A 23,571-nucleotide genomic window follows, 5' to 3' on the forward strand; every position below is an offset into this window, starting at 1 on the left:
CAATACTGGATGCAGTATTCCTGGCATGGGCTTAGGTAAAGGTAAAGGTTCCCCTTGCACTTATGTGCTAATTGTTCCCCACTCTAGGGGGCAGTGGTACTCATCTCCGTTTCAAAGCTGAAGAGCCAGCGCTGTCTGAAGACGTCTCCATGGTCATGTGGACGGCATGACTAAACACCAAAGGCGCACAGAACGCTGTTATCTTCCCACCAAAGGTGGTTCCTATTTTTCTACTTGCATTTTTTACATGTTTTGGAACTGCTAGGTTGGCAGAAGCTGGGACAAGTAACAGGAACTCACTCAGTTATGCGGTGCTAGGGATTCGAACCGCCGAACTGCTGACCTTTTTGATCAACAAACATGATGCATACAGAATATCCTTCTGGAGTCCTTTTGGCCCTAGAAGCCTAGAAGGGAACTAGCACAACTTCCTAAACATCCGTGACAATTATAGACCATGTCTAGCCTCTTTTTCTAGAATGGGCCCCACACTTCCACTTGAACAACCATCATTTCTTGTCAGGACTGAGGTTCCTTGTCTTGAAGGGGTTAACATTGTTTACGGGGCTCAGGCTTTTGATGCCACCAGAAGAGTCCACAGACTCATCTCAAATTATCCAGCTCCCATACACAACACCTACAGTAGATAGGCGTACTTGGTTCTTGGGCAGGGCAAATAGTTTTGGGATCCTGCTACCATTGGAAGAACATTATGGAGCCCGCTGAGTTAAAGGACCTCATTTTCAAGGTCCATCCATAAAATATCTCAGCGAAGACCTCCTTTGGAAAATCAACACGGCCCAGGTGGCCAGAAAGACCCAGCAGAGACTCCACTTAGGGTCTTGTGAAAAAATAAAGTGGAGCAACCGATGACCTCCTTTTACCGGTCCACAATAGAAAGCATCCTCCTCACTCACTGCATTACGGTCTGGGATGCTGGCTTGACAGCTGCATACTGAAAGACATTACAAAGCATGGTGAGCACAGCACAAAACAATGTCGGCTGTCCCCTGACACCACTCGATGACACCCCTGGGGCTCGCGGCTTTAGGAGAGTGAGAAAAATCCTCAGGGACGACTCACAACCTGGTCATCCCTTCTTTATTCTCCTACCATCTGGAAGGAGATCTAGAAGCATAGGCGGCTGCACCAACAGGCATAAGTACAGTTTTTATGCGTGGGCTATCCAGACTCCTGAATGAAAAATAACTCTACAACAACATAGTACAATTGACTTGCAGGCACGACGTGCAACAGGACTGGGTGCTTATTTAGCAGGATTCTCTGGGTTAGAGATTTTTTTTGCCTTTCACTGTGAGTTGTATTGTGTTGGGGGATTTGTGCACGAAGGGAGGCTCAGCCAATCTCACTGAACACATGTTGTACTCTGACATTAAAGGCTTGAATTGAGGTGCATCGATCCAAAGAGAACTTTGATACATCTTATGCAGTGATATCACATATGATAATAATTTTAACCGTTCAGCCGTGCCCGATTCATGCTCACTTTTGCTCTCCATGTTACCCTGTCAAGCACAGCTTCTTTCAGTCACCTATCACATCTACCTTGGTAAATTTATAGAAAGCAGATCTGACTCAGCCTACTCAATATCTTCTCCCTTCTCAAAATGAGTATAATTCTCAGGTGCTGCTGGGTATAATTAAAATAGAAGGAAGAGAATTGGGATGCGTAAAAGAACAATGAATCAGAATGAATCTGACTCATCACGGGCTAACTACTACTCATCTTACAGCCTGCTACTGTCAGCCTCTGACAGCTACTATGATGGTAACAGCAACATAAGGCAACTTCATGTCTATTCAGCTTGGCCAGCAAAGATCTTCAAACAAGTTACTAAAAGCTCTTTTAGTATCTGGTCAACAAACTGAAAGCTTCATTTTTTAGCATGATCACTTAATGAAATGTTTGGACCAAATATGGAAGCTGTGTAACTGAGGTTAATGAAACCTCACTGTGTGTTCCCTTGGCATACTACGGCCAAACAAATAAACCACAGAGGCTTACTCAACACAGTGAGTTGATGGCTGGATTCCCACAACGTGCTGAATTCAGCTTCGTCAAGCAGATGTTTTAGCTCTCTGTATCACAGTCAACTACAGGTGGGCCTCTGGGATCAGGGGTGGGATTCAAAATTTTTGCCACCTGTTCTGTGGGTGTGGCTTGGTGGGCGTGGCTTGGTGGGTATGGCAGGGAAAGGATACTGCAAAATCCCAATTTCCTCCTGATCAACTGGGACTCGGGAGGCAGAGAATAGATGGGGGCGGGGCCAGTCAGAGGTGATATTTGCCGGTTCTCCAAACTGCTCAAAATTTCCGCTACCGGTTCTCCAGAAATGGTCAGAACCTGCTGAATCCCACCTCTGTCTGGGATGCTTTCTGTGATCTCCTGGTCTTCAAAACAGTCCAGAAACGTCATTTGTGCAACAGTTGGATTTGAGGTCGGTGTCTGCAGAACTCCAAAATTTATGACAAGTGGATTGATTCGGTCTTTGTTGATGGACTGGTTTGTGGTGCTTGTGTTGACCTTTAAAATCCAAGCTGGCTTGTGGGTACCTGCTTGGAGTTTGAAACTAGCTAGAAATGAAATTCAACATAGATAAAAGTAAGGGTTTATGCTTAAGCAAGAAAGAACAGCAAACTAAGTGAGGCTTGACTCAATTCCAATAACTGTGAGAGGGATCTTGGAGACCTAGTGGACAACTGCTTAAATATGAGCCAACAGTGTCCGGCAGCAGCCAAAAAAGCCAATGTAATCCTAGGCTGCAATAACAGAGGGATAGAATCAAAATCATGTCAAGTTCTAGTACTGATTTACAAAACTTAGTAAGATTACACTTGGAATACTACATCCAGTTTTGGTCACCACAATATAAAAGGGATGCTAAGACTCTGAAAAGAATGCAGAGAAGAGCAACAAGAATGATCAGCGGGCTGGAGGCTAAAACATACGAAGAACGCTTACAGGAACTGAGCATGGCCACTCTAATGAAAATAATAATTGGGGGCAGACTGCTATCACGTGTTCCAATATCTCAGGGGCTGCCCCAAAGAAGAGGGATCTCCTATTCTCCAAAGCACCAGAAGGCAGGACAAGAAGCAATGGATGGAACCTAATCAAGGAGGGAAGCAGCCTGGAATTAAGGAGAAACTTCCTAACAGTGAGAACAATCAACCAGTTGCCTTCAGAAATTGTGGTGGCTTCATCACTGGAGGTTTTCAGAAAGAGACTGGACAATCATTGTCTGAAATGGTATAGGGCCATGATGGCGAACCTCTGGCATGCGTGCCCAAAGTGGTTGAGGAACGAGGGAAGGTGAATTTTATGGCCCTAAAGCAGGGAAATAGGCCGGTGGCTGAATATGTTCAGGAGTTTCAACAGCTTTCATCGTATATGAGGGGTTGGTCTGGAGAGGCGCTCCCGGATCAGTTTGCATTGGGATTAAATGAGGACATTTACCAACAATGCGTTAACAGCCTTCCTGAGCGAGTTGTTACTTGCTATGAAAATACAGCAGATGTTGAGCTAGACTTGATTAGACTTCAACGTGCGAAAGAGGAAAAAGAAGAGAGATCACCCCCCCCCAACTCAAAGGGCCCCATTCCGCATCAGGGATGAAGGGAAGGGAAGCCCCGCCGACAAGGCCAAGCCTTTCATGTGCCTCCGTGGTGGGAAAGGAGGCCATCGAGCCATGGATTGCCGCGTTAAACTTCCTCCAACCGCCCCACCCCCTGCCAAGAGGAAAGGGAAGGCAAGCAAGGCCCCGGGGAAGAAGAAAGAGGCTGTGTTCGCTGCTGAACCCCCCCAGCGTTTCCAGCCGGAGGTGGAGAAGGAAGCGGACGTGACCACCAGCTCCTCTGATGACTCCGATGACGACGGCTTGCCTCGTTGCGTGAGTTCTAATAAAGGCCCCATGTTGATCCCAATTAAGTTAAGGGTGCCATCTGGTGGGGAGACGGAGCGGCTTTCCGCTCTACTCGACTCAGGCTGTTCTAGATGTATGATTAATCCAGCAATGGTTGAAAAACTGGGCTTGAAATTGAGGACTTTAAAAACCCCTATTGTTTTTTGCCAAATCGATGGCTCCATTGCAGGGGGGGGGGGCAGCCCATTTTTACACTGAACCTCTAGAGATGAAAATGGGCACCCATTTAGAATTGATCTCTTTTATTGTGGCGCCCGGGATGGACAGACCCCTTATTTTGGGACTCCCCTGGCTTCGTAAATGGAACCCTCGCATTAACTGGAGGGAGGGGTGGCTGCGTATTCAGACCAGCACAGCCCCAGACGGGGAGGCCGATGCCCCTGAGCCTGCTGGCTCCAATCCCGCTTTGGCCGCCAGGGGCCAGGAAAGAATTGAGGGGGAAGAAAAGATTCTGAAAGAGTATTGGGACCTAAAGGGGTTTTTTAGTGAAAAATCTTCAGATAAGCTTCCGCAGACCCACTGATTGCTCCATCGAAATTTTGCCTGGAGTACCACTTCCAAAACCCCAAATATATTCTATGACCCCAAGGGAGATGGAGGAAATGAGGAAGTTTATTGACAAGAACTTGCAAAGGGGCTTCATTGAACCAGCCAGACCCAAGGTAGCAGCCCCTGTACTATTCAGAGAGAAGGATGGCTCTCTTCGTTTGTGTGTGAACTTTAAGAACCTTAATTCAATCTCTTCTCAAAATCTCTACTCTTTGCCTCTGATGAAGGACATGCTGGCCCAACTGGGGAAAGGCCGCATTTTTACTAAACTGGACTTACGGGAAGCATACTACAGGGTCCGAATAAAGGAAGGGGATGAGTGGAAGACGGCTTTCAACTGCCCCCTGGGTTGCTTCCAGTTCCGTGTAATGGCCTGCAGGGGCGCCTGCAGTTTTCATGCAATTAATTAATGAGGTTTTGCATGACCACCTCTACAAGGGCGTTATTGTATATTTGGATGATATCCTTATTTACACACAAACACATGAGGAACATGTCAAGTTGGTCCGCACTGTCCTAAAGAAACTCCGAGCCACGGAATTTTATGCCAAGCTATCCAAATGTGAGTTTCACCAGGAGAAGATAGACTACCTCGGGTATCGTATCTCCCACGCAGGGGTGGAGATGGACCCCGCTAAGGTCAAGGCGGTCACTGAGTGGGAGGCACCCCCTACACGTTGACAATTACAGAAATTTCTGGATTTTGCCAATTTCTATCGTCAGTTCATCCCTTCTTTTGCCAAAATTGCACTTCCAATCACTAATTTGTTGAAGTCCAAAGGTGGGCCAAAACCCAAGCCTAGCAAGCCATTGAACTGGATCATGGAGTGTCAAGCTGCTTTTGAAAAGTTGAAACGGCTTTTTGCCAAGGAGCGGGTTCTGAAGCATCCGGAGATGGACAAGCCCTTTGTCGTTCAAGCTGATGCCAGCGACGTGGCGGTGGGAGCCGTTTTGCTTCAGACTAACGACCAAGGTAATTTACAACCTTGTGCCTACACCTCTCGTAAACTCACAGAGACAGAGAGACGTTGGGCGATCTGGGAGAAAGAAGCATTTGCTGTACGTTGGGCTTTGGCCACATGGCGCCATTTCCTGGAGGGCGCTAAGCACCCGTTTGAGGTGTGGACTGACCATAAGAACTTGGAAGCTTTGAGGACTCCCAGGCGACTCTCCCCTAAGCAGATGCGCTGGGCTCAGCATTTCAATCGTTTTAATTTTACTCTTAAGTACATCCCGGGCGGGAAGAATTTCATGGCTGATGCTTTGTCCAGACTCCCTCAATACAACTGCTCTAAGCTTAGTATTGTTCAGCCTGTGGTTCCTGCGTCCAGCCTCGCTGCTCCTGTTGTTACTAGGCAACAGACACGCGCTAAGGTGGACGTGTCTCAAGATTTTCTTTCCGACTTCAAAAAGGCCCTTCCTCAGGATGATTGGTTCCAGCAGCATCAAGGTGAATGCACAATGAGAGACGATTTGCCATGGATTGGAGCGAAACTTTACGTCCCTGCCTCTCTTCGTCTCATTGTTCTCCAACGAGCACATGATTCCAAGTTGGCGGGGCACTTTGGATTTGTGAAGACGCTGCATCTTGTGAAACCACAGTTTTGGTGGCCATCTTTGAAGAAGGACATTGAAATTTATATCGCCAGCTGTCCTGTTTGTGCGGCCGCTAAACGCCCGCCGGGGAAACCGCAGGGTTTACTCCAGACTGTAGCTTGCCCTGTCACCCCCTGGAAGGAGATTTCTATGGATTTCATTGTCGAACTTCCTGAAAGCCAGGGGCACATGGTCATATGGGTGGTTACTGACTTGTTTTCCAAGCAAGTTCATTTTATACCTTGCCCTAAGATTCCTTCTGCGAAGGCACTCGCTAAACTTTTCATTTCTCACGTTTACTGTTTACATGGGGTGCCTGACCGCATCATTTCTGATAGGGGAATCCAATTCACCTCTGTCTTCTGGAAAGAATTTCTTAAGCGCATTGGCTCCGCCCAGGGTCTAAGCTCCGCCCACCACCCTCAGACTAATGGGGTTAGCGAGAGGACTAATTCTGTTCTAGAACAATATTTACATTGTTTCATCAATTACCAGCAAGATGATTGGGTGGACTTGTTGCCGCACACGGAAGTGGCTTATAATAATTCTGTACATAGCAGCACTGGATTCACCCCTTTTCGTGTTGTGTTTGGCCAGGACTTTGTTCCTATTCCCGAAATTCCTCTTGAGCAACCACAGGTCTCATCCATCTCCGAGTGGAGTGAGCAGTTGCGGCATATTTGGCCTTTGGCACTTCGCACTTTGGATGCTGCGCATCGCGCGCATAAGAAACAGGCTGATAAGAAACGTGCTCAACCTTATCAGCACAAAGTGGGTGACCAAGTTTATCTCTCCACAAAGTTCCTTCAAACTACGCAGAAATCAAAAAAGTTGGGGCCTAAGTATGTAGGCCCGTTTCCCATAATCAACGTCATCAATCCTGTTTCGGTTCGCTTACAGTTACCCAAGCACCTCAACCGTGTATATCCTGTTTTCCACATTAATCTCATTAAACCTGTTCGTTTTTCATCTTTACGTCCGCCAGTGGATCCGCCACCTGCCCCCCTATTGATTGATGATGAGCAGCATTTTGAGGTTGGGGAAATATTGGACTCTCGAAGACGGCGGAATCGACTTCAGTACCTGGTGGCTTGGAAGCATTTTCCTCAGTCTCATGCCGAGTGGGTGGATAAGTCCCATCTACGGGGCCCCCAACTACTCCGCCAGTTCTATTCTGCTTATCCTGACAAGCCCTAGTTGACTCTCTTTCCTGACTTTCTCTCTCCCTCCCCCTATTTTTCTTTTTCTGTTTTTTGTTGTTCGTCTGTTTCTTTGTGTTTTGTCGTTTTCCAGGCCTGACCGCCTTTTTCCGGAGGAGGGCTGGATGTCAGCCTCTGCTTTGCTGCTGCTTCGGCTGCCATTGAAACGGGGAGGGGGGCAGGGTATTTGGGAGGGGATTACTAATTGTGCTGGAGGAAGATTCTGGAGTTCTGCTGCCTGTCTTACTGCGCATGCGGAGGAGGTTTCCCGCCAAGGCCAACGGCACCGACATTCCATCTTGGTGATGCCTTTCGAAGTTATCTCACACCTGACACTTGGGAGAATTATGATTGGACTGTAACTGGGATGCCAAGGGGTGGGAAATGGGTTATTCTATATATCATTTGCTTTCGCGCCTAAATAATCAGTCTTCGCTTTGCTACGCTTCTGATCATTTATAATTAGTAAAAGTACACTTGATTTCTATCAATGGAGTCTCATGGTTTTCCTTTCCTAATTATCTAATGGAGGAGTGCTGACAGTATGTGGAGCCGTGTCGCCCGTTCCCCTTCTGTGTTTTTGATGCGCGCGGGCGACAATGAGCTAGCCTTCATCCGTGCAGCAGTGCCGGAAACTGGAAGAGCTGGTCTTCTATTTTCCTGCGTGAGCATGCGTGCCATCTAGCTGATCGTCATGCACACAGGCAGGCCAGTAACCAGAAGACTAGCTGGCTGGCGTGCATGTGTGTGCCGGAAACCAGAAGTTCATTTTCCAGTGCATGCATGCCTCCGGGCAGTTCCTCTTCTGGGTTGTGGCACAAATGAGTGCATGCAAAGTACGAAGCACTCACGTGCACGCTGCCTTTTCAGCACCGAAAAGATTCACTGTCACTGGTATAGGGTCTCCTGATCCAGCAGGGGGTTGGATTAGAGGACCTCCAAGGTCCCTTCCAACTTCTATTCTGTTCTCTTCTGTTCCAGCTTCAGGGAGGCATTATTCTTCACAGACATTGGGACCACCAAAGCATCCCTTTCCACCAAAGGAACCCTCTCCCCCCACCCACCAGGACTCCTCTCAAACCTCCGGAGTCTGAGCATGACTCGATTTGGCAGGCTTCTAGTTTAAAGCCAGCTTTGCTGCAGCAAGTTTGTTCTGGTTCTTTGCAATTGGCTCTTCCCAGCTGCAGTGCTAACTCCTCTGCCATAGAGCGGAGGAGAAGGTGGCTGCACATAAAACCTATACCATAAATCTTTAATGGGTTTGTCTTTCAAAATTCGAGTTGATGGATGATCTAAGCCACTGTGAATACAGTTCTAAGGGAGCTGGGCTTTCAGAAGGCTGGCTGAGACCAGGATCCCCTCAGGACAGAGATGTCCACCCAAGGGGGTCAAAAAAGTCAAGATGGTGGCCACAGCCACTCGGTCAAAGTCCCGTCTTCCTTTTTTAAAAAAGATGATTGAGCACATTTAACTGCATGATTGTGGATGCCGTCTTCCCGCCACCCTGCCTCAATGCTCCCTGGACACACTCAGAGCAGAAGCTACAGCCTGCTGGAGATCTCACTGACCTGCCTCTCTTCCTAGAGAGAAGTTTCTTCTTCAACCTTCTGCCTTCAAGTCCCGTGTCCATTTTGGGAAATCAGTCCGTCTCGGTTTCATTCATCTTGTACCAATCTCCAGGGGCTTTTCCAGCTGATAGGAAGGTCCCTCATCCACCCCTCGTGATCCTGAAGAGCTACTAGCAAGCTCTGCCCAACTCTTAGGGCAACTGTTGGCAACAGCCCGTCAGCCAGACATATCCACAGGGTTCAGCCAAAAAGCCAAGATGGTGGCCACAGCTCCAATTGCTGTGCCTTGGCTGCCATCTTGAACTTTTTGCCTGCCATCCTGAAGACACCCCTACTGTTGGCTGTTTGGATGCCCCAACATGCAGTTATGTCCCTCTCTGACAAACACATGTGGTTTGAGCCAGGGGTGAAATCCAGCAGGCTCTGACCAGTTGTAGACAACCAGTAGCGGAAATTTTGAGTAGTTCAGAGAACCGGCAAATGCCATCTCTGGCTAGCCCCGCCCCCATCTGTTCTCTGCCTCCTGAGTCCCAGCTGATTGGCTGGGCCTTCTTTTGTTGCGAACGGAGAACGGAGGTGGAAAGCAGGTTAGTGGGGTAGGGAGGGAATGGAGTTTTTGTAGTATCCTTCCCCTGCCATGCCCACCAAGCCACACTATGCCACACACACACAGGACCGGCAGTAAAAAAAAAATGAATTTCATCACTGGTTTGGCCTCCCCAGAAATTCACTGTCAAGTGCAGGAAAACATCTCTGCTTCCAAACAGTTGAGGGTCCCCAGTTTCCCCTCCTCTCTGGAGCCAATTAATTGTCCCAGGAGAAAAGTCCCCTCCTCCCTGCAGGAACCCTGAAGAGGGGTGGGGGGGAGTGACTGATGGGGAGGTGGGTTGCTTGTCCTTAAGGAAAGCTCCTCTTAGAACTAGGGGTTTGACTCCCAAGGAAGCCCCAAAGGATAACTGCCTGCAGGCCAGGCTTTAGCCGGTTCTGACAGGTTCTGGAGAACCGGTAGCAGAAATTTTGAGTAGTTTGGAGAACTGGCAAAGAATGGCCCCAGAATGGGGAAGGAATGGAGATTTTGCAGTATCCTTCCCCTGCCACACCAACCAAGCCATGCTCACAGAACCGGTAGTAAAAAAATTGAATTTCACCGCTGGGTCTTTGCTCCACTAGAGACCCTCCCCAGTTTTGGAGCTGCAAGGACGTCTCTTTCCAGCAGTCACACGATGTCTGATCTGGCTGGCTTGAGGGCAGCAGATGCTGTGGTGCTTCATACAAGCCCCACCCCCAGGCACCATTCTCCTCCTCATCCCTGCTGTTACCATAAAGCTATTTTCCACTTATGGGTGGAAGGGAGGCCGGTGGAGCGCATGGTGGCACTTGAGGTTTCAAGAGCTACTTGGGGTCTTTGGTTCTGCAGTTTGCCTGTCGTGAAAACAGGGTTGGAAGCATTATCTGCATAAGCCCCTGACAGGCAGGCTTTGCGGAGACGCTCCCAGCCCCGTTCTTACTCTGGGGCAGAAGTGAACCGTATACATTTCTCCCTCTCCATCACACCCGTCTATCTTTAGAATGAATGGGCGAGACAGTCTATCTTCCCGGCTCTCCCACCAGAACATCCAGTCGGCTGCAGGAAAGGGGAGGGGCTGTTATTAAGGGAGACTGCAGTGGCAAGGGGGTCTGCAGCAGGCCAGCCTGGGGGCTGAGATTGCTGGCTAATCTTTACTCCCATCCCATCCATCCTATCTCACTGCTATTGTCTGGATAGGCTCCTTCCCAGTTGTGTTCCAGGTACCCATCAGCTTTCCCCCAGCACACTCAGGGGTGGCCATAGCTGGGGTCAGCTCTGCCCTACCTTTGCCAGGTCCTCCTGTTGGGACAGCATGCCTGGCCCATCTTCCTGGCTGAGGGGCAGAGCAACGGTCTGTGGACCGTGGACCACTGGTGGTCCGCAAGGAAATTTTGGTGGTCCACAGAAAAAATATTTGCATTTTTTATATTGCACTAAATACTATTTATCTTTTTAAAAAAATCATATTAGTGGTCCACGGGATTTAAATTATGAATTTCAAAATTCACAAGGGTGAATTTCAAGGTTTAAAAGGTTGGTGACCCCTGGGGCAGAGAGCTTGCATCCCAGGGTCCATTTCCAGCAATACCAACATTTCAGCCAAAGCAAATCCGTTCAGCCAGTCACCCCAAAACTTCTTTCTGAATATTACGGCTCTCAGGAATGGTTCTCCCTCTACCTACCTACCTACCTCTGTCCCTTTGGATACATACTTTATTGACCAGCAAATATTGACCAGCAAATTGAAGACTTCATAAAAAGAATAAAATTGCTAAACAGGGGAAGCCATGCCATAGGAAAGAGCTGTGGTGGCACAGTAGTTAGAGTGCACTACTGCAGGCTACTTCTGCTTATCACCAGCTGCCAGCAGTTTGACAGTTCAAATCCCACCAGGCTCAAGGTTGACTCAGCTTTCCATCCTTCCAAGATGGGTAAAATCAGAAGCAAGATTGTTGGGGGCAAGAGGCTGACTCTGCAAACAACTTAGAGAGGGCTGGAAAGCACTATGAAGTGGTATATAAATCTAAGTGCTATTGCTAAAAAAAACAAAGAACCATAAAAATGCCTTCAAGTCTAAGACATGATCTTCAACTGTAGGAGTTCCTTGGAAGACTCTGGACCAGGCCCCACCCCACCCCCGTTCAGCTCCAGAGGCATAGTTGTCTAGTGGAGAAGGAGCTGGACTACAAGGTGGAGAGCTTTGATCAACCATCATGACCATTTTGCCACAGGACTCCCTGGGCAAGGCGAGAGCAGAGCCATCACGCAACATTTTGATGCTGGAATCTGCCTATGGGCTGCTGCACCCAGGATGCCCACGAAAAAGCAGCCATACCTGATGTGGTCCAGGAGCAGCCGGTGGGATTCCTCAGTGAGGATGAGGGAGAGGGCATGAGCCAAGTAGTCCACCTTCCGCTCAGCAGCAAAGTGCTTGAGAGAGGTGAACATCTTCTCTCTCACTTTGGGCTGGTCACCCAGGATCTCCTGCACCTGCGGAGAAAGCAATGAATGAGAAATGGTGGCATTCCCAGGCTAACTCACACCCCTCTGTGCCCGGTCATTGGCCTTCCAGTTCACTGCAGGGAGTCCTGAACTGGGAGTGGGGTCTCCAGGGAACATTCGAGACAACCAGAAACAATGGATGGAAAAAGTTAAAGGAGAGAAGCAACCTGGGATGAAGGAGAAACTTCCTAACAGTGAGTAGAATAATCAATCAGTGGAAGAGCTTGCCTTCAGAAGTTGCAGGTACTCCATCACTGGAAGCTTTCAAGAAGAGACTGGATAGCCATTTGTCTGAAATGGTATGGGGCAGCGATGGAGAAACTTTTTTGGCTCACGTGTCATAAGTGGGGGGAGCACAGGGGAGTTGTGCGCAGGCGTGCCATACCCATAATGCAATGCATGACCCCCCAGTGTGCATGCGTGCATGAAAGGCGATCCCCCCATTTTTTGCATGCTTTTTTCACCTTCCCCAGGCTCCAGAGGCTTTAGAGGATCCTGGGGAGGGCGAAAAAAGCCTCCCCCGCTTTCCTGAAGGCTCCGGAGGACTAAAAACGACCCTATGAGCAAACTGCAAGTCCATTCCTGAACTTCTGGTTTGCCCACAGGGCCTCCGGGGTGTGGGGGGAGGCTCTATTCACCCTCCCCAGGCTCCTATAAAGCCTCTGGAGCCTGGGGAGGGTAGAAAATGGCTTTAAAAAAGGCTGAACTCAGCTTGCCAGCGCATGCATGCGCTCTGGCCAGCTGACAGGGCAACGCCTCGCATGCCTGACAAATGGTTCCGCGTGCCACCTGTGGCACGCGTTGTCAGCCTTTCTTCATTCAATAATCAGGAAAGAAAACCACTGGACTCCATTTTGTTGAAATCAAGTGTACTTTTACTAATTATAAATGAACAGATGCAAAGCTAAGCTAAGTCTGGTTAATTAGGCACGAAAGCGAATAATATAATGTATAATTCATTCCCCTCCCCTTGGCATCCCCGTGCACAGTCCAATCATAATTCTCCCAAATGTCAGGTGTGAGATAACTTAAAAAGGCATCACCAAGATGGAATGCTGGACCGTTGGCCTTGGCGGGAAACACTCCTCCTCGACATGCGCAGTAAGGTGCTCAGTTCAGCATCTAGAAACTTCCTCCAGCACAACAATGATTCCCCTCCCAAATACCATACCCCCCTCCCACTTTCAATGGCAGCCGAAGCAGTAGCAAAGCAGAGGCTGACATCCGGCCCTCCTCCAGAAAAAGGCGGTCAGACCTGCAGAAACGACAAAACACAAACAAACAGACAAACAACAAAACACGGAAAGGGGGGGAAAAGGAGAGGAAGAGAGAGAGAGAAAAGAGAGAAGAAAAAAAAATTGTTGTCAGGAAAGTGGCCAAATCAGGGCTTGTCAGGATAAGCAGAATAGAACTTGCAGAGTAACTGAGGGGCCCGAACATGGGACCCGTCCACCCATTGAGAGGGGCGAAAATGCTTCCAAGCCACCAGGTACTGGATACGATTCCGGCGTTTACGAGAGTCCAAAATCTCGCAAACCTCAAAATGTTGTTCACTGCCGATCAAAAGCGGAGTGGGGGGTGGAGGAGCAGGCAGACGCAACGACGAAGTGCAGACAGGCTTTATGAGGTTAACATGAAAAAACGGGTAAACCCGGTTGAGGTGCTTAGGCAGCTGCAGGCGAACAGAAACAGGATTGATGATCTTGACAATGGGAAATGGGCCAGCATATTTAGGCCCCAACTTCTTCGACTTTTGTGTAGTCTGAAGAAACTTGGTGGACAAATAAACTTGATCACCAACTTTGTAATCATATGGCTTAGTCCGCTTCTTATCAGTCTGTTTCTTATGGGCGTGATGCGCAGCATCCAAAGTGCAGAGAGCTAAAGGCCAAACGCGCCGAAGGCGATCACTCCACTCGGACAGAGACGATACTTGGGGCTGCTCACGAGGAACCTCAGGAATGGGCACAAAGTCCTGGCCAAACACCACACGGAAAGGGGTGAACCCAGTGCTGCTATGCACAGAATTATTATATGCCACCTCCGTGTGCGGCAACAAATCCACCCAATCATCTTGCTGGTAGTTGATGAAACAACATAAATATTGTTCCAGTACAGAATTAGTCCTCTCACAAGTCCCATTAGTCTGAGGGTGGTGGGCGGAGCTTAAGCCCTGGGCGGAGCCAATCCGCTTCAGAAACTTCTTCCAGAAAATGGATGTGAACTGCATACCTCTATCCGAAATGATGCGGTCGGGCACCCCATGTAAACGGTAAATGTGGGAGATGAACATCTTAGCAAGAGTCTTAGCAGAAGGAATCTTGGAGCAAGGGATGAAATGGACTTGCTTGGAGAACAAGTCGGTAACAACCCAGATAACAGTGTGACCCTGACTCTCAGGAAGTTCGACGATGAAGTCCATAGAGATCTCCTTCCAAGGGGCGACAGGGCGAGCTACAGCCTGGAGCAGTCCTTGCGGTTTCCCCGGCGGGCGTTTAGCAGCAGCACAAACGGGACAACTGGCAACATAACGTTCAATGTCCTTTTTCAAAGAAGGCCACCAAAACTGTCTTTTGACGAGATGGAGCGTTTTAACGAAACCAAAATGTCCTGCCATTCGGGAATCATGAGCACGCTGAAGAACAATTAATTGAAGAGACGCAGGAACGTAAAGCTTTGCTCCAATCCAGGGCAACTCATCCCTCATAGTACATTCAGTCATGTGCTGCTGGAACCAATCATCATCAGGGAGGGCTTTCTTGAGATCGGAAAGAAAGTCCTGGGACACCTCCACTTTAGAGCGTGCCTGATTCCTAGTAACAACTGGAGCAGCGAGGCTCGTCGTGGGAAAGACAGGCTGGACCACGCTGAGTTTAGAACAGTTGTACTGAGGAAGCCGGGATAAAGCATCAGCCATAAAATTCTTCCCCCCTGGCATGTATTTCAGGGTAAAATTAAAACAATTGAAATGCTGGGCTGCGCATTTGTTTAGGAGAAAGTCTCTTGGGAGTTCTCAAAGCTTCCAAATTTTTATGGTCAGTCCACACCTCGAACGGGTGTCTGGCACCTTCTAGAAAATGGCGTCCAGTGGTTAAAGCCCAACGAACAGCAAACGCCTCCTTCTCCCAAATGGCCCAACATCTCTCAGTGTCAGTCAGCTTGCGAGAGGTGTATGTGCAGGATTGTAAGTTACCTTGATTGTTGGCCTGAAGCAATACAGCCCCCACTGCCACGTCGCTGGCGTCAGCTTGAACCACAAAAGGCGTGTCCATGTCCGGGTGTTTGAGGACAGGTTCCCCGGCAAAAAGCCGTTTCAACTTCTCAAAGGCAGCTTGACATTCCATGGTCCAATCCAACGGCTTGCTAGGCTTGGGTTTCGCCCCACCTTTGCACTTCAAAAGGTTAGTTATGGGAAGAGCTATCTTAGCAAAAGAGGGAATGAACTGGCGATAGAAATTGGCAAACCCCCAAAATTTTTGCAATTGCCTGCGTGTACGAGGGGCCTCCCACTCAGTGGCCGCTTTGACTTTAGCGGGATCCATCTCAACATCTGCATGTGAGATACGATAGCCCAGGTAGTCAACCTTCTCCTGATGGAATTCACATTTGGACAATTTGGTGTAAAGCTCCACGGCCCGAAGTTTCTTCAGCACGGTACGAACCAGCTTTACATGTTCCTCACGTGTTTCCGTGTAAATAAGGATATCATCTAAATATATGATAACGCCTTTGTAAAGATGGTCATGTAACACCTCATTAATTAATTGCATGAAGACCGCAGGCGCCCCCTGTAGGCCAAACGGCATTACACGAAACTGGAAACAGCCAAGGGGGCAGTTGAAAGCTGTTTTCCACTCATCTCCCTCTTTAATACGGATTCTATAGTATGCTTCCCTCAAGTCCAGTTTAGTGAAAATGTGCCCTTCCCCAGTTGGGCCAGCATGTCCTTCATCAGTGGTAATGGGTACAGGTTCTGAGCTGAGATGCAGTTCAAGTTTTGGAAATTCACACATAATCTGAGGGAGCCATCTTTCTTTTCCCTGAATAGCACAGGAGCCGCCACCTTGGGCCTAGCCGGTTCAATAAAACCCCTTTCCAAATTTTTATCAATGAATCTTCTCATTTCCTCCATTTCCCTAGGGGACATTGAATATATTTGGGGCTTGGGAAGCTTCACCCCCGGCAAAATATCAATGGTGCAATCAGTGGGTCTTGGCGGGGGGGGGGGAGTTTATTAGAAGATTTCTCACTAAAAACTCCCCTTAGATCCCAATATTCTTTCGGAATTTTCTCCTCCCCTTTGATCCTCTCCTGCCCCTGGCTGCCAGTGTGGGGTTAAAATCAGCAGGATCTGGAGTCTCAACCTCCCATTCAGGGGGGGTGTTAGTGCGAATACGTAACCACCCCTTTCTCCAGTTAATGTGAGGGTTCCACTTACGAAGCCAGGGGAGTCCCAAAATAAGGGGCCGGTCCATTCCAGGTGCCACAATAAAAGTGATTAATTCTTGATGGGTCCCCATTTTCATCTCTAAGGGCTCAGTAGAAAAATGAGCAGGACCCCCTCCTGCAATAGAACCATCAATTTGGCAAAAAACAATAGGGGTTTTCAAAGTCCTCAATTTTAAGCCAAGTTTTTCCACCATGTGAGGACTTATCATACAGCAAGAACAGCCCGAATCCAGAAGAGCTAAAAGTTTTTCAGCCGCGCCAGAAGGTGGCACTCTTAGTTCAATTCGGATAAGCATGGGGCCCCTTTTGGAACTTACCCAGCGATGAGACTGGTCCTCATCTGATTCGTCAGACGAGCTGGAGCTAACGCCTCCCTCCTCCTCCGGCTGGAAATGCTGGGGAACATTCTCAGCGGCGCACGCAGCCTCTCTCTTCTTGCCCGGGGCCTTACTTGCTCTTCCCTCTCTTCGGGGAGGGGGTGGAGCGGTCTGAGCCAATTTTACGCGGCAATTCATGGCGCGATGGCCTTCCTTTCCACAGCAGAAGCACGTGAAAGGCTTGGTTTTGCTGGTGAAACTCCCTTTTCCCTCACTTCTAGGGCGGAGGGGGGCTTTTGGAGCTGCTGGAGGGGATTTCTCTGCTTCTCCCTCTTTCATGCATTGAAGCCTGGCCAAATCCAACTCCACATCTGCCGCGTGTTCATATCAAGCAGTCACCCAGCGAGGAATGTGTCTGTTTACGCACTGCTGGTAAATTTTTTCATTCAATCCCTCAGCGAACTGATCCAACAAAGTGTCTTCTGACCACCCCCTCATATAGGCTGACAACTGTTGAAATTCCTGGACATAATCTGCCACCGATTTATTTCACTGCTTCAGGGCCATAAATTTCAGGCGCCCGCGTCTCTCGGTCAGCAGGTCATCAAACCTCCTCTTCATGGCTGCCATAAAGTCATTAAAATTCCTCAGGAGAGGGGAATTGCATTTGTGTAGGCTCACCATCCATTCGGCCGCATTTTTTTCTAAGGACATTAACACCATTCGTACTTTCATTTCATCAGTCTCTAAATCAGGTCCATAGATTTCCATATAATTCCAGACCTGAATGATAAAAAGTCCTAAAGTCTTAGGATCTCCATCATATTTTACAGTTAAGGGAGGGACTTTTGCCATTTGGCGTCGCCTGCCCCCCCCCCCACTCTTTGAGCAGCCCTAGCTGGAGCGGGGGAGGCTGGTTCTGGGTTTTCTTGCGCCCAACCCCCCTAGGCTTCTTCACCCTCCCTTAATCTATGCATCAAGTACCTTTGCTCAAGATCTTCAGCCGGCTCCCTTTCCACTGCTCTTTCATGGCTCTTGCGTTCAGACCAAGCTTCCTCGAGGAGTCTCATGGCGTGGGACAGCTTGTAATCCTCTTCCCCAGAGTCACCCCAATCCGCAGACTTTTTCTTTGGTCTCCTTCTCGTGACTCCAGCATCCAACTCCTCCGACTCCTCTTTTTGTCCCACACCCAAAGTCCATCTGGGACGAACAACTGGCTCTTCCACCCCTCTTCTTCTTCTTGGTCACTCACATGCAAAGACATTTCTTTTCTTCTTGTGAGGGCACCCCCCTCGGTAGATTGTAGCTCCGGGTGGGGTGGAAATGAGACTTAGCTTATTGTCAGCCTTTCTTCATTCAATAATCAGGAAAGAAAACCACTGGACTCCATTTTGTTGAAATCAAGTGTACTTTTACTAATTATAAATGAACAGATGCAAAGCTAAGCTAAGTCTGGTTAATTAGGCGCGAAAGCGAATAATATAATGTATAATTCATTCCCCTCCCCTTGGCATCCCCGTGCACAGTCCAATCATAATTCTCCCAAATGTCAGGTGTGAGATAACTTAAAAAGGCATCACCAGGATGGAATGCTGGACCGTTGGCCTTGGCGGGAAACACTCCTCCTCAACATGCGCAGTAAGGTGGTCAGTTCAGCGTCTAGAAACTTCCTCCAGCACAACGATTCCCCTCCCAAATACCATGCCTCCCCTCCCCATTTCAATGGCAGCCGAAGCAGTAGCAAAGCAGAGGCTGACACGCATGCCATCGGTTCGCCATCCCGGGTACAGGGTCTCCTACTTGAGTTGGGGGATGGGCTAGAAGACCTCCAAGATCCCTTCCAGATCTATTCTGATTCATTAAGCTGTGCTGAAATGCAAGTGTACCAGCAGTGGGTGAGAAGAGAGGGGGCAAGGAAAGCCCCTGGTAGGACACTCGATGGCTCCCCTGGAGGAGAAGGCTGGGAGGCACCACTGTGTCCTGCAAGGCCCATGTGGAGTTTGTTCTGGCCCAAAACCAGACCGATTTGAGGTTTTCCAACTTTCAACTGGGCTGAAATGCAACCCATCTGGAATGGTTGGGATAAACATCCGAGACATTATGTGGCAAAAGCAATAAGCCATTGGCTTAACTAGGATAATGGTACTGTACTGATCTTATTCAGAATTCCCTTCTTTTTGCTGCCTTCTCCTTTGCTCAGCGTCCTTTTTTTATAACTAGAAAGTTGGCTTCCGTTTTAATAAGGTAAATTCCCTTTTACAGTTTCCCCTCATGAAAGCCTGTGCAGCTCCCCAGCCCCTCTGTGTGTTTCGGGTTTAGTACAAGATTTTCCCCCCGATTATTTCTGGGTTTTGAGATAGAAAATCCAAAGCAGCTGCCTTCTGATTTCCCTGGAGCGAAGCTGGAGGAGGAAGCCCTGGCAGGCCTCCAATCAGGCTCTGGGAACAGGGGGCAGTCAGGAGGCTCAGCCTGACTGCTGCAGCCTTCTCGTCAATTATGCCCATTTCTGAGTTGCAATACAGGTAGTCCTCAATTTACGACTAATCACTTAGCAATCATTCAAAGTTATGACCGACCTGAAAAAAAATGGCACTTAGGATCTGGATCCAAAGCTCCAATGGTTGTCCTCTGCCAGTGGTAGGATTCAAAGTTTTTACTACTGGTTCTGTGGGCGTGGCTTGGTGGGCGTGGCTTGGTGGGCGTGGCTTGGTGGGCGTGGCAGGGTAAGGTTACTGCAAAATCTCCATTCCCTCCCGATCAGCTGGGACTCGGGAGGCAGAGAATAGACGGGGGTAGGGCCAGCCAGAGGTGATATTTGCTGGTTCTCTGAACTACTCAAAATTTCCACTACCGGCTCTCCAGAACTGCTCAGAACCTGCTGAATGCCACCTCCGACCTCTGCCACCCCTACCCCAATCTCGTGCAACTCAGCAACACGGCTGCACTGATGGCCGTTTGGGGTGTCCCGCAGTAAGGTGACCACCTTATATGGCGGTTTTGCCAAAAATTGGCAGTTCTTTTTGGTTTTCAGCAAAACTATGTCCATAGCCAATCACTGGTATAGAGAAACTTAATGACCACTGCAGAAAACCCATAAAATTGGGTTGATCATACATTCAACAACATGACCAGTTTACAAAAACTACAGTTTAAAATAAAATTGAAATAAACCACAATTTAAAATGTAAATGGAATAAAATACAATTTAAAATATAATCAGAATAGAATGCAATAATTTAAGATACAAATTAAATATGCTTAAAATTATATTACAATATCACCCATACGTCTACCCCGTCAAGTGGTCTTTCCTACAATCTGCCACGTTCTACTGCACCAACTTTGTTCTTATTTCCATCAACTTTACAGTAAATTTGGTAATCCATTTCACCAACTGCCAATTAGTACCTAGCAAACAATGTTGCAAAAAGTGCTCTTTAGACTTAGGGATGCTGGTATAAAAGATCCTACCCAACTGGCGTTCCCTCAAATCTGAGTACAGGGAGCAATAAAAAATTATGTGGGATGTTGTTTCAACTTCACCCATCCCACATAAACAGACTCTTTCACTTGTAGGGATCCTCTTATACCTGCCCCAAAGCATGTTTGTTTGAAGTTGGTCCAATCTCAATTTGGAAAAAAATCTCCTTATGACGGGAGATAAAGGCGAAGTTAAATATTTTTCTATTTTAAAATTTTGTTTGTTTACTGATAACCAGGGGCAAACTTTTGCGGCTGTCACTTGTGCAATGTCTGATTGTGCACTTATGTCCATAAATCTCTGTGCAATCCTAACATCGTGCTACTGCCAGTTTAAAGGAATACCAAAGTTTGATACCTGCTTCAAAATTCTTGATAACCAATTATTTTTATTACTTAAGCTAATCTGCTCCGTTAGCGCTACCTTTACTAACCTTCCTTCCTCCATCTCGATTATTCTTAGCCAGTAATAAACAGTCTTCAACATGGCCCTTGTGCCTATCGCATGTACTTCCAATTCTGCCCTCACTGCGCATGCTGGAGTTCCAGGGGACACTGTCAAGATTCTCCTCAAGAAGTTATTTTGAGGGATTTTCAACCCAATACCTCTGTCTCTCTCTGTGAATGTCTCTGTCTGTCTCTCTCTCTGTATCTCTGTGACTCTCTCTGCCTCTCTCTGTGTGTCTCTCTCTGTCTCTCTGTGACTGTCTCTGTCTCTCTCTGCCTCTGTGTGTGTGTGTGTGTTTCTCTGTGTTTCTCTGTGTGTGTGTGTGTGCGTGTGTGTGTGTGTGTGACTGTCTGTCTGTCTGTCTGTCTGTCTGTCTCTCTCTCTCTCTCTCTCTCTCTCTCTCACACACACACACACACACACAGAGGCTTGGCCCACTTTGATGCTCCCCAAAGGCAATTCTAGCCTAGATCTTGAAAGCACAAGACCCCTGCTCTCCCTTTAAAGCACGGGAACGTGATTGGGACTGAAGCCCAGAAGAGAGCGGGAGATTTCAAGGTTGCTGCATCTGGAGCAAGGACTGCCTGGCACTCTCCCCACCAGCAGAGACGGGAGAAACTTTTCTTTGAAAGAGAAAATGACATCGATCGTTTCATCCCGGGAAGAAGAGAAGGAGGCTTCTGCCACAGGCTGGCTCTTGGTTCAGCTCGAGAGCCCTGGACGAGCTCTGCTCCCAAGCGAAGCATCATCCACCCCAGCTTGGCTTGGTTCGCCTCTGATTGCTAAATACAAGGGAGAAGAAACCTTTGGGTGGGAGAGTCTTCTGCTGCAGACCAGCACCAACACTCTGCCAGGGGAGAAGGCAAGCAGGGAAATGCCCTCAATGCTATGAGAGGAAGGGTCTGTGGAGATTCTCAGCCGTCCAGCTCATGGGTGTCTCAGAGGGGCTTTTTCAAAAGGCAGCTGGATTGCAAATTTTGTTTCCTTGAGGAAGGAGATGTTTAGCTTCTCATCCAAGAAGCTTCATCAGTTCCAACAGGATGGTGTGGCCGAAGGAAGGATTTAGAGGTGGGCTCCCACCAGTTTGGCCCAATTCAGCCGAACCAGTAGTGGTATACCGGCCTGAGTCGCAGAACCAGCAGCGATCCAGGCTGGCCATGCCCCCGAACTGGTTCCCCGGTTGCTGCCGTTGCCGCCACCATCTTTTTTTGAGTTCTGCACATGCGCAGAATAATTTCCATTGAACTGCACATGCACGAAGTGCACGCATGAGCGAACCAGCAGTAATGCTGGCTGAAACTGGAAGGATTAGTTGTGGCAGTCCTCTGGTTGTTAGTAGTCTCCCTGAGAGCTCGAGACCACTTGGGGGTTAGTAGGGTGGTACGAGAACCCTAAACCTGAGGGTACAGATAAACCCCCAAGCGACCTGAAGAGCTCTCAGGGGGAGCACTAACAACCAGAGGACTGCAAAGAAATAGGATCCTTCCAACCACCCCCTCTCCATGGGGTTTTTCTGGATCTCCTGTGGGGTTTAGGCTTTTTTTCCTTGAAGAAGATGTTTCACTTCTCATCCAAGAAGCTTCATTGGTTCTAGCAGGGTGGTGCGGGCGATGGAAGGATTAGTTCTGACTGGATGGGTTGTGTAGAAGGACCTATGGCAGTGATGGCTAATCTTTTTCCATGTGCCCACCACGTGCCCACCCACCTGCGCATGCACATGTGATCCCCCCACATACGTGTGGACCAGTGATGGGATACAAACTATATACCCCAGTATGGGCGTACCAGTGCCTGCTGGGAGTACCAGGTACCATTCTGGTACGGTGCTCCAGAAGGCCCGCCCACCCGCCCACCCTCCTTACCTGTATTTGAGCCAATCAGGGCTTTCGTGCACGGAGCATACAGTGCCTGTGCGACACTCTGCCGAGCAGCTGGAGCATCATGGGCAGTAAGTACGCAAGCGCACTGTGCATGTGCTGTACACATGCACATGGTAGACGCCCAGCCCTGTTGCAGCCTTTTGGCGTGGACACCCTCATGTGTGGGGGGGGGAGTTTTCCCCCATCTCCAGGCTCCAGAGGCTTTCCTGAAGCCTGGGGAGGGGGGGAATGGCCCAATGACCCAACTGGAAGTTCAGGAACAAACTTCCGGTTCGCCCATTGGGCCTGCTTTTTAACCCTATCTCGGCTCTGGAGGCTTTCCTGAAGCTGGGCAGGGTGAAAACGGCCTCCCTCCAGCTCTCTGGAAGTCCGAAAATCAGCTGGCCAGCACACACATGCTGAGCTGAGGGCTGCCATGCCAGCAAATATGGCTCCGTGTGCCCCCTGTTGCCTGCGTGTCTTGGGTTCGCCATTACGGACCAATGGCATGATTTATCACCAAAGCTCTTCAGTATTATAGATAGGATAAACCGTCCGTGCAGAAAGTTCAACCAGAGTCGCATTTTACATTAAAAAGAGCAGTTTTCACTGATGAAACGGGGCTCTGATTCCCCCAAGTGTTACTGATCTAAAAAGAGAAATTAACCTCTTACACAGTGATATTAAAAGAAAACTCCAGTGGGGAATTGCACAATTAGAAATAATCAGGGCTTTTGATTCTATTACTTTGGGGACCAAAAAACACGATCGTTCCTCCATCCCATTAAGGCTGTGCTGACCGGCATGCAAAGTGCTAATTGCATTGTCACAATCTGGGGTGTCCAAGTTTCCTGAACATGAACAATTCCGCAACCTGTTAAAATTAAGTCCATATGTTGCATATCTGCCAGGTGACTCCATTCCACCAAAGAGGTCCTATATAGACCTTGCTTCAGTTACCAGGACCATCAAGCATGGTGTCCTTCTGTGGGAGTTTGAGTTTGGGGTCATTGCATTGCGGTGGTTTTGGTCTTTTCTCAGCGGTCAGTTGTAGCGGGAGGAGAAGAGGTTGACGCAATGGCTACTCCCCTG

This window comes from Thamnophis sirtalis, unplaced genomic scaffold (genome assembly GCF_051295495.1).
Source record: "Thamnophis sirtalis isolate CommonGarterSnake01/CBP01778 unplaced genomic scaffold, rThaSir2_p1.2 scaffold_14, whole genome shotgun sequence".
NCBI lineage: Eukaryota > Metazoa > Chordata > Lepidosauria > Squamata > Natricidae > Thamnophis > Thamnophis sirtalis.